Source organism: Lotus japonicus, chromosome 4, assembly GCF_012489685.1.
Source record: "Lotus japonicus ecotype B-129 chromosome 4, LjGifu_v1.2".
NCBI classification, from domain to species: Eukaryota; Viridiplantae; Streptophyta; class Magnoliopsida; order Fabales; family Fabaceae; genus Lotus; species Lotus japonicus.
In genome coordinates, this window is record NC_080044.1 from 18,048,695 (window position 1) to 18,062,365 (window position 13,671).

Genomic DNA, 13,671 nt, shown 5'->3' on the forward strand with positions numbered 1-13,671 from the left:
GTATTCTGTAAGTTGACCCTAGCACCTTGGCTTTGTTTGTATGTTTGTGTTTGGGCGGTCGGCCTGCTGCCAGGCGTCTGTCAGCCGGTTCGTGATGATTCGTTGTGCGGGAAAGACCCGGAGCGAAATGTCTATTACTGAAGCTTTCGACGAGGACTCGGACTTCATGGCTGATCGAGGGAGAGTCGATAATAGTAGTGTGGGATATGGGTGGTTAGAGTCTTTTGAGTTGGTTGTCACTGTCATAGCTCTGATTCGTCTTACTTTTGGGACCGGGTAGGTTCCCGATATATGGCTTTTTTGTGTGGTTCTCTTGCTGAGGATCACAGAGAGTCTGTCGGACTATAGGGGTCTTGGGTTGAGGCCATTTTGAGGCCGACTTTCCTTAATTGGGAGGGTCGATTTTTCTTCGATCAAACTTGGTCTGTAAGTTGACCCTAGCACCTTGGCTTTGTTTGTATGTTTGTGTTTGGGCGGTCGGCCTGCTGCCAGGCGTCTGTCAGCCGGTTCGTGATGATTCGTTGTGCGGGAAAGACCCGGAGCGAAATGTCTATTACTGAAGCTTTCGACGAGGACTCGGACTTCATGGCTGATCGAGGGAGAGTCGATAATAGTAGTGTGGGATATGGGTGGTTAGAGTCTTTTGAGTTGGTTGTCACTGTCATAGCTCTGATACCACAATGTAACACCCCGATTTCGGATGTTGATAAACATCGTTATGTGTTTTGATGATTGAATTGTATTAGGGAGTTGATACAATACATAACTTATATGTATATATACAACATATATATATACCCCCTTTATCTCATGTTGATTGTATATCTATTGTATTCTGTAAGTTGACCCTAGCACCTTGGCTTTGTTTGTATGTTTGTGTTTGGGCGGTCGGCCTGCTGCCAGGCGTCTGTCAGCCGGTTCGTGATGATTCGTTGTGCGGGAAAGACCCGGAGCGAAATGTCTATTACTGAAGCTTTCGACGAGGACTCGGACTTCATGGCTGATCGAGGGAGAGTCGATAATAGTAGTGTGGGATATGGGTGGTTAGAGTCTTTTGAGTTGGTTGTCACTGTCATAGCTCTGATTCGTCTTACTTTTGGGACCGGGTAGGTTCCCGATATATGGCTTTTTTGTGTGGTTCTCTTGCTGAGGATCACAGAGAGTCTGTCGGACTATAGGGGTCTTGGGTTGAGGCCATTTTGAGGCCGACTTTCTCTTGGATAGTGGTATATTTGATTGTTTGGTTCCTCTACGGGGATCACAGGGAGTTGGTTGGGCTAAGAGGTCTTGTTTTAGGCCATCTGGGCTAACTCATTCTCATTTTGAGGGATAGTGTTGCGGACACTTGACTTTTCTTTTGGTTTGTACTTTTGCCTTCGGGCGTTACTTTCTTCTGTCACCCGTCGCTTGAGGTTACTCGCGATGTGGCTGGTACTAGTGTGGGCATGTATATATTTACGTAGATGTATATTAGTTCTCTTTTACCTTTTGTCGAGAAGTTTATTTACCTTCAGTCTTTCATTTTATTATCGAAAAAAAATAATTCACGTTTTCCGCATTAAGTATTTCTTTTGGTTACGAAAGTCTAGGAATTCCAACGAATCCCAACAAATGATAACAACATATAGATAAGATTGTCGAGAACTATTGGCCAGGAGGCTGTGTCATGTTTCCGTTGTCAGGGTAGTTTCCCGCCTATAGCTTTTTGTGTGGTTCCTCTACGGGGATCACAGGGAGTTGGTTGGGCTAAGAGGTCTTGTTTTAGGCCATCTGGGCTAACTCATTCTCATTTTGAGGGATAGTGTTGCGGACACTTGACTTTTCTTTTGGTTTGTACTTTTGCCTTCGGGCGTTACTTTCTTCTGTCACCCGTCGCTTGAGGTTACTCGCGATGTGGCTGGTACTAGTGTGGGCATGTATATATTTACGTAGATGTATATTAGTTCTCTTTTACCTTTTGTCGAGAAGTTTATTTACCTTCAGTCTTTCATTTTATTATCGAAAAAAAATAATTCACGTTTTCCGCATTAAGTATTTCTTTTGGTTACGAAAGTGACGCCACCGAAATCGGGGTGTTACATTGTGGTAATCAGAGCTATGACAGTGACAACCAACTCAAAACCATACAATGCCTCAACTAAACGAATCATCACGAACCGGCTGACAGACGCCTGGCAGCAGGCCGACCGCCCAAACACAAACATACAAACAAAGCCAAGGTGCTAGGGTCAACTTACAGAATACAATAGATATACAATCAACATGAGATAAAGGGGGTATATATATATGTTGTATATATACATATAAGTTATGTATTGTATCAACTCCCTAATACAATTCAATCATCAAAACACATAACGATGTTTATCAACATCAAATCATCAATATCTCAACAGATATAGTTAGAGTGCATGATATGTCAATGCAACGTCAACTAAGAAGGTTCCGGAAGAAATAGGCTGGGCACGATCGAGTCGGTCCTAGCACTAGCATTGTGCCGACCATAACCCTCGGGTGTCACTTACAACCATTTAGTTGTTGGGCTTTGTCTTTATTTCTTTACTGCTTTTATTAAAAGGAAACAATCAAAAAAAAAAATTACCTGTTTTCCGCGTGAAGTTTATTTTTGGTTATTAAAGTGACACCTGGAATCGGGGTGTTACATTGTGGTATCAGAGCTATGACAGTGACAACCAACTCAAAAGACTCTAACCACCCATATCCCACACTACTATTATCGACTCTCCCTCGATCAGCCATGAAGTCCGAGTCCTCGTCGAAAGCTTCAGTAATAGACATTTCGCTCCGGGTCTTTCCCGCACAACGAATCATCACGAACCGGCTGACAGACGCCTGGCAGCAGGCCGACCGCCCAAACACAAACATACAAACAAAGCCAAGGTGCTAGGGTCAACTTACAGAATACAATAGATATACAATCAACATGAGATAAAGGGGGTATATATATATGTTGTATATATACATATAAGTTATGTATTGTATCAACTCCCTAATACAATTCAATCATCAAAACACATAACGATGTTTATCAACATCAAATCATCAATATCTCAACAGATATAGTTAGAGTGCATGATATGTCAATGCAACGTCAACTAAGAAGGTTCCGGAAGAAATAGGCTGGGCACGATCGAGTCGGTCCTAGCACTAGCATTGTGCCGACCATAACCCTCGGGTGTCACTTACAACCTTGACATAGTCGGATCAGTCCTAACCCTGCGGGTCGACTTTTCCCTCCAACGAATGCCCGAGTTACCCGAAGGCATGCTGTACCCGAAGGTATATACTGTACCCGAAGGTATATAGATATACTGTACCCGAAGGTATATAGATATACTGTACCCGAAGGTATATATTGTACCCGAAGGTATATAGATATACTGTACCCGAAGGTATATACTGTACCCGAAGGTATATAGATATACTGTACCCGAAGGTATATAGATATACTGTACCCGAAGGTATATATTGTACCCGAAGGTATATAGATATACTGTACCCGAAGGTATATACTGTACCCGAAGGTATATAGATATACTGTACCCGAAGGTATATAGATATACTGTACCCGAAGGTATATACTGTACCCGAAGGTATATAGATATAGGAGCAGTTTTTGACCATCGAGATTTGATGAGTCAGATGACTCAAGAAGTCATCAAGGGTCCATATTTAGGACACTACGGTGGTCCTCAGTAGCAGACGGAATGGCAGACCTACGGGTTCACTGCTGATCTGACTACTTTTGTGTGGGGTTGTAAGTGACACCCGAGGGTTATGGTCGGCACAATGCTAGTGCTAGGACCGACTCGATCGTGCCCAGCCTATTTCTTCCGGAACCTTCTTAGTTGACGTTGCATTGACATATCATGCACTCTAACTATATCTGTTGAGATATTGATGATTTGATGTTGATAAACATCGTTATGTGTTTTGATGATTGAATTGTATTAGGGAGTTGATACAATACATAACTTATATGTATATATACAACATATATATATACCCCCTTTATCTCATGTTGATTGTATATCTATTGTATTCTGTAAGTTGACCCTAGCACCTTGGCTTTGTTTGTATGTTTGTGTTTGGGCGGTCGGCCGGCTGACAGACGCCTGGCAGCAGGCCGACCGCCCAAACACAAACATACAAACAAAGCCAAGGTGCTAGGGTCAACTTACAATAGGATATGTTTCCGTTTTGGGCTGACAGACGCCTGGCAGCAGGCCGACCGCCCAAACACAAACATACAAACAAAGCCAAGGTGCTAGGGTCAACTTACAGAATACAATAGATATACAATCAACATGAGATAAAGGGGGTATATATATATGTTGTATATATACATATAAGTTATGTATTGTATCAACTCCCTAATACAATTCAATCATCAAAACACATAACGATGTTTATCAACATCAAATCATCAATATCTCAACAGATATAGTTAGAGTGCATGATATGTCAATGCAACGTCAACTAAGAAGGTTCCGGAAGAAATAGGCTGGGCACGATCGAGTCGGTCCTAGCACTAGCATTGTGCCGACCATAACCCTCGGGTGTCACTTACAACCCCACACAAAAGTAGTCAGATCAGCAGTGAACCCGTAGGTCTGCCATTCCGTCTGCTACTGAGGACCACCGTAGTGTCCTAAATATCCATACAATGCCTCATACGGTGCCATACCTATGGTCGTATGAAAACTGTATGGTTTTGAGTTGGTTGTCACTGTCATAGCTCTGATTACCACAATGTAACACCCCGATTTCGGTGGCGTCACTTTCGTAACCAAAAGAAATACTTAATGCGGAAAACGTGAATTATTTTTTTTCGATAATAAAATGAAAGACTGAAGGTAAATAAACTTCTCGACAAAAGGTAAAAGAGAACTAATATACATCTACGTAAATATATACATGCCCACACTAGTACCAGCCACATCGCGAGTAACCTCAAGCGACGGGTGACAGAAGAAAGTAACGCCCGAAGGCAAAAGTACAAACCAAAAGAAAAGTCAAGTGTCCGCAACACTATCCCTCAAAATGAGAATGAGTTAGCCCAGATGGCCTAAAACAAGACCTCTTAGCCCAACCAACTCCCTGTGATCCCCGTAGAGGAACCACACAAAAAGCTATAGGCGGGAAACTACCCTGTCCCCAAAGAAACAATGACGGTCAGAGCTAAGACTCTACTCCTACACTAATCCCTACTCGAGTAAGTCGCTCGGTGGCCAGCGGGGTCGACCACCCCTGAACCGTAGTCCTCCTGATCAAGCTTCTTCAACCTAGTTTCCCCTGGAGGGTGAACCTCAGGGTTAGGACTGATCCGACTATGTCAAGGTTGTAAGTGACACCCGAGGGTTATGGTCGGCACAATGCTAGTGCTAGGACCGACTCGATCGTGCCCAGCCTATTTCTTCCGGAACCTTCTTAGTTGACGTTGCATTGACATATCATGCACTCTAACTATATCTGTTGAGATATTGATGATTTGATGTTGATAAACATCGTTATGTGTTTTGATGATTGAATTGTATTAGGGAGTTGATACAATACATAACTTATATGTATATATACAACATATATATATACCCCCTTTATCTCATGTTGATTGTATATCTATTGTATTCTGTAAGTTGACCCTAGCACCTTGGCTTTGTTTGTATGTTTGTGTTTGGGCGGTCGGCCTGCTGCCAGGCGTCTGTCAGCCGGCCGACCGCCCAAACACAAACATACAAACAAAGCCAAGGTGCTAGGGTCAACTTACAGAATACAATAGATATATAATCAACATGAGATAAAGGGGGTATATATATATGTTGTATATATACATATAAGTTATGTATTGTATCAACTCCCTAATACAATTCAATCATCAAAACACATAACGATGTTTATCAACATCAAATCATCAATATCTCAACAGATATAGTTAGAGTGCATGATATGTCAATGCAACGTCAACTAAGAAGGTTCCGGAAGAAATAGGCTGGGCACGATCGAGTCGGTCCTAGCACTAGCATTGTGCCGACCATAACCCTCGGGTGTCACTTACAACCTTGACATAGTCGGATCAGTCCTAACCCTGAGTTAGCTAGAACACGTGACGACGTGTCGAGTGAGGTCGGAGACGTTGTTTGGCTAATCACTTGCATTCATGCACTCATTTTGAGGTTAATACACGGCGGATTACCGGACCTCGGTGGATTCCAAAATGGTCATAAGACCCGGATTTCCATATTTAGGACACTACGGTGGTCCTCAGTAGCAGACGGAATGGCAGACCTACGGGTTCACTGCTGATCTGACTACTTTTGTGTGGTGTAAGAGACGCCCGAGCGGAATGGTCCCACTTTGGCCGGTGTTAGGGCTGACTCGATGGTGTCCATCCTTCTTCCGGAATGCATTTTGTTACCCAGCATTGCATTTCATGCAACATACATGCTGACTTAGTTGCTGAGTGTGATTGGTAACTGTTTATCCTATTTTTGAGGCATGCTACTTGTTTTTATGGCTCTTTATATTCATTGTGATACATGCAACCCTAGGAAGCTATCCCAAAACTTATAAGCCTGAGAGGCGAGTATTTATTATCCTATAATTATATCTGGTTTTATTATTTATATAATTCTTTGGAGTTGACCCTCGCGTCTGCTGTGTGTGTTTGGGCGGACTACGCCATTTGTCAGATGAGTATGGCGGACCGGTTCACGATGGTTCACCCTCCAGGGGAAACTAGGTTGAAGAAGCTTGATCAGGAGGACTACGGTTCAGGGGTGGTCGACCACCCCTGAACCGTAGTCCTCCTGATCAAGCTTCTTCAACCTAGTTTCCCCTGGAGGGTGAACCATCGTGAACCGGTCCGCCATACTCATCTGACAAATGGCGTAGTCCGCCCAAACACACACAGCAGACGCGAGGGTCAACTCCAAAGAATTATATAAATAATAAAACCAGATATAATTATAGGATAATAAATACTCGCCTCTCAGGCTTATAAGTTTTGGGATAGCTTCCTAGGGTTGCATGTATCACAATGAATATAAAGAGCCATAAAAACAAGTAGCATGCCTCAAAAATAGGATAAACAGTTACCAATCACACTCAGCAACTAAGTCAGCATGTATGTTGCATGAAATGCAATGCTGGGTAACAAAATGCATTCCGGAAGAAGGATGGACACCATCGAGTCAGCCCTAACACCGGCCAAAGTGGGACCATTCCGCTCGGGCGTCTCTTACACCACACAAAAGTAGTCAGATCAGCAGTGAACCCGTAGGTCTGCCATTCCGTCTGCTACTGAATACATAACTTATATGTATATATACAACATATATATATACCCCCTTTATCTCATGTTGATTGTATATCTATTGTATTCTGTAAGTTGACCCTAGCACCTTGGCTTTGTTTGTATGTTTGTGTTTGGGCGGTCGGCCTGCTGCCAGGCGTCTGTCAGCCGGCCGACCGCCCAAACACAAACATACAAACAAAGCCAAGGTGCTAGGGTCAACTTACAGAATACAATAGATATACAATCAACATGAGATAAAGGGGGTATATATATATGTTGTATATATACATATAAGTTATGTATTGTATCAACTCCCTAATACAATTCAATCATCAAAACACATAACGATGTTTATCAACATCAAATCATCAATATCTCAACAGATATAGTTAGAGTGCATGATATGTCAATGCAACGTCAACTAAGAAGGTTCCGGAAGAAATAGGCTGGGCACGATCGAGTCGGTCCTAGCACTAGCATTGTGCCGACCATAACCCTCGGGTGTCACTTACAACCCCACACAAAAGTAGTCAGATCAGCAGTGAACCCGTAGGTCTGCCATTCCGTCTGCTACTGAGGACCACCGTAGTGTCCTAAATATGGACCCTTGATGACTTCTTGAGTCATCTGACTCATCAAATCTCGATGGTCAAAAACTGCTCCTATATCTATATACCTTCGGGTACAGTATATACCTTCGGGTACAGCATGCCTTCGGGTAACTCGGGCATTCGTTGGAGGGAAAAGTACACCCGCAGGGTTAGGACTGATCCGACTATGTCAAGGTTGTAAGTGACACCCGAGGGTTATGGTCGGCACAATGCTAGTGCTAGGACCGACTCGATCGTGCCCAGCCTATTTCTTCCGGAACCTTCTTAGTTGACGTTGCATTGACATATCATGCACTCTAACTATATCTGTTGAGATATTGATGATTTGATGTTGATAAACATCGTTATGTGTTTTGATGATTGAATTGTATTAGGGAGTTGATACAATACAATTTATTCAGCCTATTTCTTCCGGAACCTTCTTAGTTGACGTTGCATTGACATATCATGCACTCTAACTATATCTGTTGAGATATTGATGATTTGATGTTGATAAACATCGTTATGTGTTTTGATGATTGAATTGTATTAGGGAGTTGATACAATACATAACTTATATGTATATATACAACATATATATATACCCCCTTTATCTCATGTTGATTGTATATCTATTGTATTCTGTAAGTTGACCCTAGCACCTTGGCTTTGTTTGTATGTTTGTGTTTGGGCGGTCGGCCTGCTGCCAGGCGTCTGTCAGCCGGTTCGTGATGATTCGTTGTGCGGGAAAGACCCGGAGCGAAATGTCTATTACTGAAGCTTTCGACGAGGACTCGGACTTCATGGCTGATCGAGGGAGAGTCGATAATAGTAGTGTGGGATATGGGTGGTTAGAGTCTTTTGAGTTGGTTGTCACTGTCATAGCTCTGATACCACAATGTAACACCCCGATTTCGGATGTTGATAAACATCGTTATGTGTTTTGATGATTGAATTGTATTAGGGAGTTGATACAATACATAACTTATATGTATATATACAACATATATATATACCCCCTTTATCTCATGTTGATTGTATATCTATTGTATTCTGTAAGTTGACCCTAGCACCTTGGCTTTGTTTGTATGTTTGTGTTTGGGCGGTCGGCCTGCTGCCAGGCGTCTGTCAGCCGGTTCGTGATGATTCGTTGTGCGGGAAAGACCCGGAGCGAAATGTCTATTACTGAAGCTTTCGACGAGGACTCGGACTTCATGGCTGATCGAGGGAGAGTCGATAATAGTAGTGTGGGATATGGGTGGTTAGAGTCTTTTGAGTTGGTTGTCACTGTCATAGCTCTGATTCGTCTTACTTTTGGGACCGGGTAGGTTCCCGATATATGGCTTTTTTGTGTGGTTCTCTTGCTGAGGATCACAGAGAGTCTGTCGGACTATAGGGGTCTTGGGTTGAGGCCATTTTGAGGCCGACTTTCTCTTGGATAGTGGTATATTTGATTGTTTGGTTCCTCTACGGGGATCACAGGGAGTTGGTTGGGCTAAGAGGTCTTGTTTTAGGCCATCTGGGCTAACTCATTCTCATTTTGAGGGATAGTGTTGCGGACACTTGACTTTTCTTTTGGTTTGTACTTTTGCCTTCGGGCGTTACTTTCTTCTGTCACCCGTCGCTTGAGGTTACTCGCGATGTGGCTGGTACTAGTGTGGGCATGTATATATTTACGTAGATGTATATTAGTTCTCTTTTACCTTTTGTCGAGAAGTTTATTTACCTTCAGTCTTTCATTTTATTATCGAAAAAAAATAATTCACGTTTTCCGCATTAAGTATTTCTTTTGGTTACGAAAGTGACGCCACCGAAATCGGGGTGTTACATAGATGATTCATCTACTGAATGCTTTTGAGAGTGAATTACATGCTAAGTGCTAATTGGGTAATTTAGGATGTGTGATGCATGCCTTATATGCTAAGTGCTACGTGGTTATTGCTTAATATGTTGATATATGACATGTTGATTGGTTGTGCTGAGTTAATTATGCTTTTGCAATGAATTCTGAGATTCTGAGTAGTGAGAATAGCGGGCAGGTCATGCCGATTTTATTTTGAGATTTTTGAGAAAGTTGGATAGGACGAATGAGATTCGGACCTTGTAATGGTGTTTCATGGATCGAGACATTCTCTGGAGTCAGTTGGGGATTAGGAGATCCCGAGAACTCATAAGATTTGCGATAAGACTAAAAGGATATTATTTTATAAGGAAAATTCATAAGACATTAAACAACCTCTAAATCTTCAAATAATGATAATACACTCGAAAGGAAGCTTAGGAGGCAAATCTTAGTTTTGGAAAGCGAGAAGTGTCGTCGGATCCCAAGTGTTGAGAAAACTGTAAGTTCTGAGTATGTTGATACTCCTTCGCTCTTTGAGCAGTTTGTTTAGCCTTCCAAGGGATGAGCCGAGAAGCTTCACTGAGGCGTGAGACCTTGTGAATGCGTGATACTCCACTGAGGCGTGAGACCTTGTGGAAAGCATGGATCTTCACTGAGGCGTGAGACCTCGTGAATAGCATGGAACTTCACTGAAGCGTGAGACTTCGTGCAAGTGTGTAAATTCACTGGGGCGTGAGACCCCGTGAAAGCATAAAACTTCACTGAAGCGTGAGACTTTGTGAATGTGTGAGACTCCACTGAAGCGTGAGACTTCGTGAGAGCATTGATGACTCGAAGAGTTATCGTGAGTGGTTGCACTCAGTTTATGATTATTGTATTTTGTCGCAGAATCGACTTTTACCTTAGGGTAAGCTTTTAGAGACATTAATTTAACTAGAACACGTGGCGACGTGTCGAGTGAGGTCGGAGACGTTGTTTGGCTAATCACATTGCATTCATGCATACATAGGATGTTAATACACGGCGTGATACCGGACCTCGGCGAATTCCAAAATGTCGTCGGTTTCCAAAATGGTCATAAGACCCGGAATGCCGTGTAAGAGCGTTTGTAGACGACTCTTGTAGCAGACCGAAATGGCAGACCTACGGGTTACGGCTGATCTGGCTACCTTTGTGTGGTGTAAGAGGCACGCGGGCGGAAATGGTCCCACCGTTGCTGGTGCTAGGATTGATTTGTTGATGTCCATCCGTTTCCGGAATGCATTTGGTTAACTGGGTTAACCGTCATTTGCATTTCATGCAACATGCATACTGACTTAGTTGTTGAGTGTGATTGATAATTGTTAATCCTATTTGATGCATGCTATCTGTTATTACTGCGTTTATATTCATTGTGAAATATACAACCCTAGGATGTTATCCCTAGCTATAAGCCTAAGTGGCTATTCTCTTATCTATATCTATTGGTGGTATTATTTACATAATTCTTTGGAGTTGACCCTCGCGTCTTCTGTGTGTGCTTTGGCGGACTACGCCCTTTGTCAGATGTCAATGGCGGACTGATTCACGATGGTTCACCCTTCGGGGGAAACTAGGGTTGGGATGCTGGAGCAGGAGCGCATCGCGGTAGCGAGAGGAGGACGGATGGTGTACATAGACTAGGTCGTACTGGATTTCGAATTCGGACGACGATCATGCTAGCATGTAGGATTGAGTGTTAGTGTGAGCTCCTCGAGATGGGTTTAGTGTAGGAGAAGAGTCTTAGCTCTGAACATCATTTGTTTCTTTGGGGACAGGGTAGTTTCCCACCTATAGCTTTTTGTGTGGTTTCTTTACGGGAATCACAGAGAGTTGGTTGGACTTAGGAGGTCTTGTTTTGGGCCGATGGGCCAGCTTATTCTCATTTTTGAGAGATAGTGTTGCGAACACTTGACCTTCCTTTTGGTCTGTACCTTTTGCCTACGGGCGCTACTTTTCTCATTACCCGTCACTGGAGGTTTACTCGTGACGAGGCTAGCTACTTACAGCGGGGGGCTGTAATATATATTGTGTATTAGTTCTGCTATCTCTCGCATTTGCGTTTATTTAATTCAGTCTTGTCTTTATCATTATCGGAAAAAAAATATATATATTCACGTTTTTCCGCATTAAGTTTCTTTTGGTTACTAAAGTGACGCCACCGAAATCGGGGTGTTACATTGTGGTATCAGAGCACGGTCGAGTCTTTCGGGAGTTGTTGGGGAATAGGTCTTCTATGCTAGGTTGTGTAACTCTGCAAAGAGTGAAAATTGATTGTCTGCAAGCGATTTTTCGCTTAGAATTGATTGAAGTTATTGCTTACTCATATTGTATAGTTATACTAGATGCTATCTTATGATGAGTACTAACTGTTTGTTTAACTTAACAGAACATGGTGAATACTAACCAGTTAGCTGAGATGATGGCCACTATGGCCCAAGCTGTGACAGCGCAAGCAAATGACAATGCTATGAGGCGTGCTGTTGAGGAGGCACGTGATCAGCATCAGCGTCAGAGAGAAGTGACACTGAACCAGAACAAAGGCCTGAATGACTTCAGGAGACAAGATCCACAAAAGTTCTCAGGTGGTACTGACCCAGACAAAGCGGATCTCTGGATCCAGGAAGTTGAGAAGATATTCGGCGTTTTGCAGACTGTTGAGGGTGCCAAGGTAGGCATGGCAACTTACCTGCTGCTGGGTGATGCTGAGTACTGGTGGAGAGGCACCAGGGGGATTATGGAAGCTAATCAGGAGGAGATCAACTGGAACTCCTTTCGAACTGCGTTCTTGGAAAAGTACTTTCCAACAAGTGCTCGGGATGAGCGGGAGGCACAGTTTCTGACACTCCGTCAAGGAGGTATGTCTGCACCAGAATTTGCTTCCAAGTTGGAATCTCTAGCGAAGCATTTTCAGTTTTTCAACGATCACGTTGATGAACGCTACATGTGCAAGCGTTTTGTTAATGGACTGAGGCCTGATATTGAGGACTCAGTGAGGCCATTGGGAATTATGCGCTTTCAGTCGTTGGTGGAGAAAGCCACAGAAGTGGAGCTGATGAAGAATAGGAGGTCGAACCGTGCTGGAACTGGAGGACCGATGAGATCAGGTCGGGAGGCCATATCAGCGTCCTGCTGAAAAAGGGTTTACTTCAGGATCTTACAGACCCATGACGGGTACTGCTGGTGGTTCTGGAGGTCGGACTTTGAACAGGGAGATGACCTGTTTCAGATGTGGGAAGCCGGGGCATTATGCTAATGCTTGTCCCGACACGAGGCCCAAGTGCTTTAATTGTAACATAATGGGGCATAATGTCGGTCAGTGCAGAGCACCCAAGACGGAGCCAACCGTCAACACTGCAAGGGGAAAGCACCCTGCCGCTAGGGGAAAGGTCTACACCATGGACGGTGAGAGAGCTGAGGGGTTTGCCAGAAGAGAGCGCAAGAACGATGGTAACCTTCTAACCGTTCTTTTTCATTCTAGTATAATATACTCCGTTACTCTCGTAGCACAGGCAACACACCTATCTTACTTATATTGTTTAAGCGTTGACCTTATAGTTATTACGCCTATTAAGATTTTATTCGACTGCGCTCGTGTTAAAACTATAGAAGTACACGAGGTTTAGGATAACATGCTAAGCTTAGGAAGTAGTCTTCCACCGATGCGTTTAAACGGAAGTATATTGCGGATCCGACACATGCTATCGAGCTGGATGAAAGTAAGTTGAAGGATGAGATGACGAAATGACTAGTTAAGTCCCTTGAAGTATAGTTATGATTGGATTTCTAGGGGATAAATCTCGTTTTATGCGAAGTGTTAGGGATTTCAGTAAGCCTGAATCGGTTTGAGTGAGGAAGGTTTTGAGGACGAAGACAACAATAATGGATTGTTGGATATTAAGAGG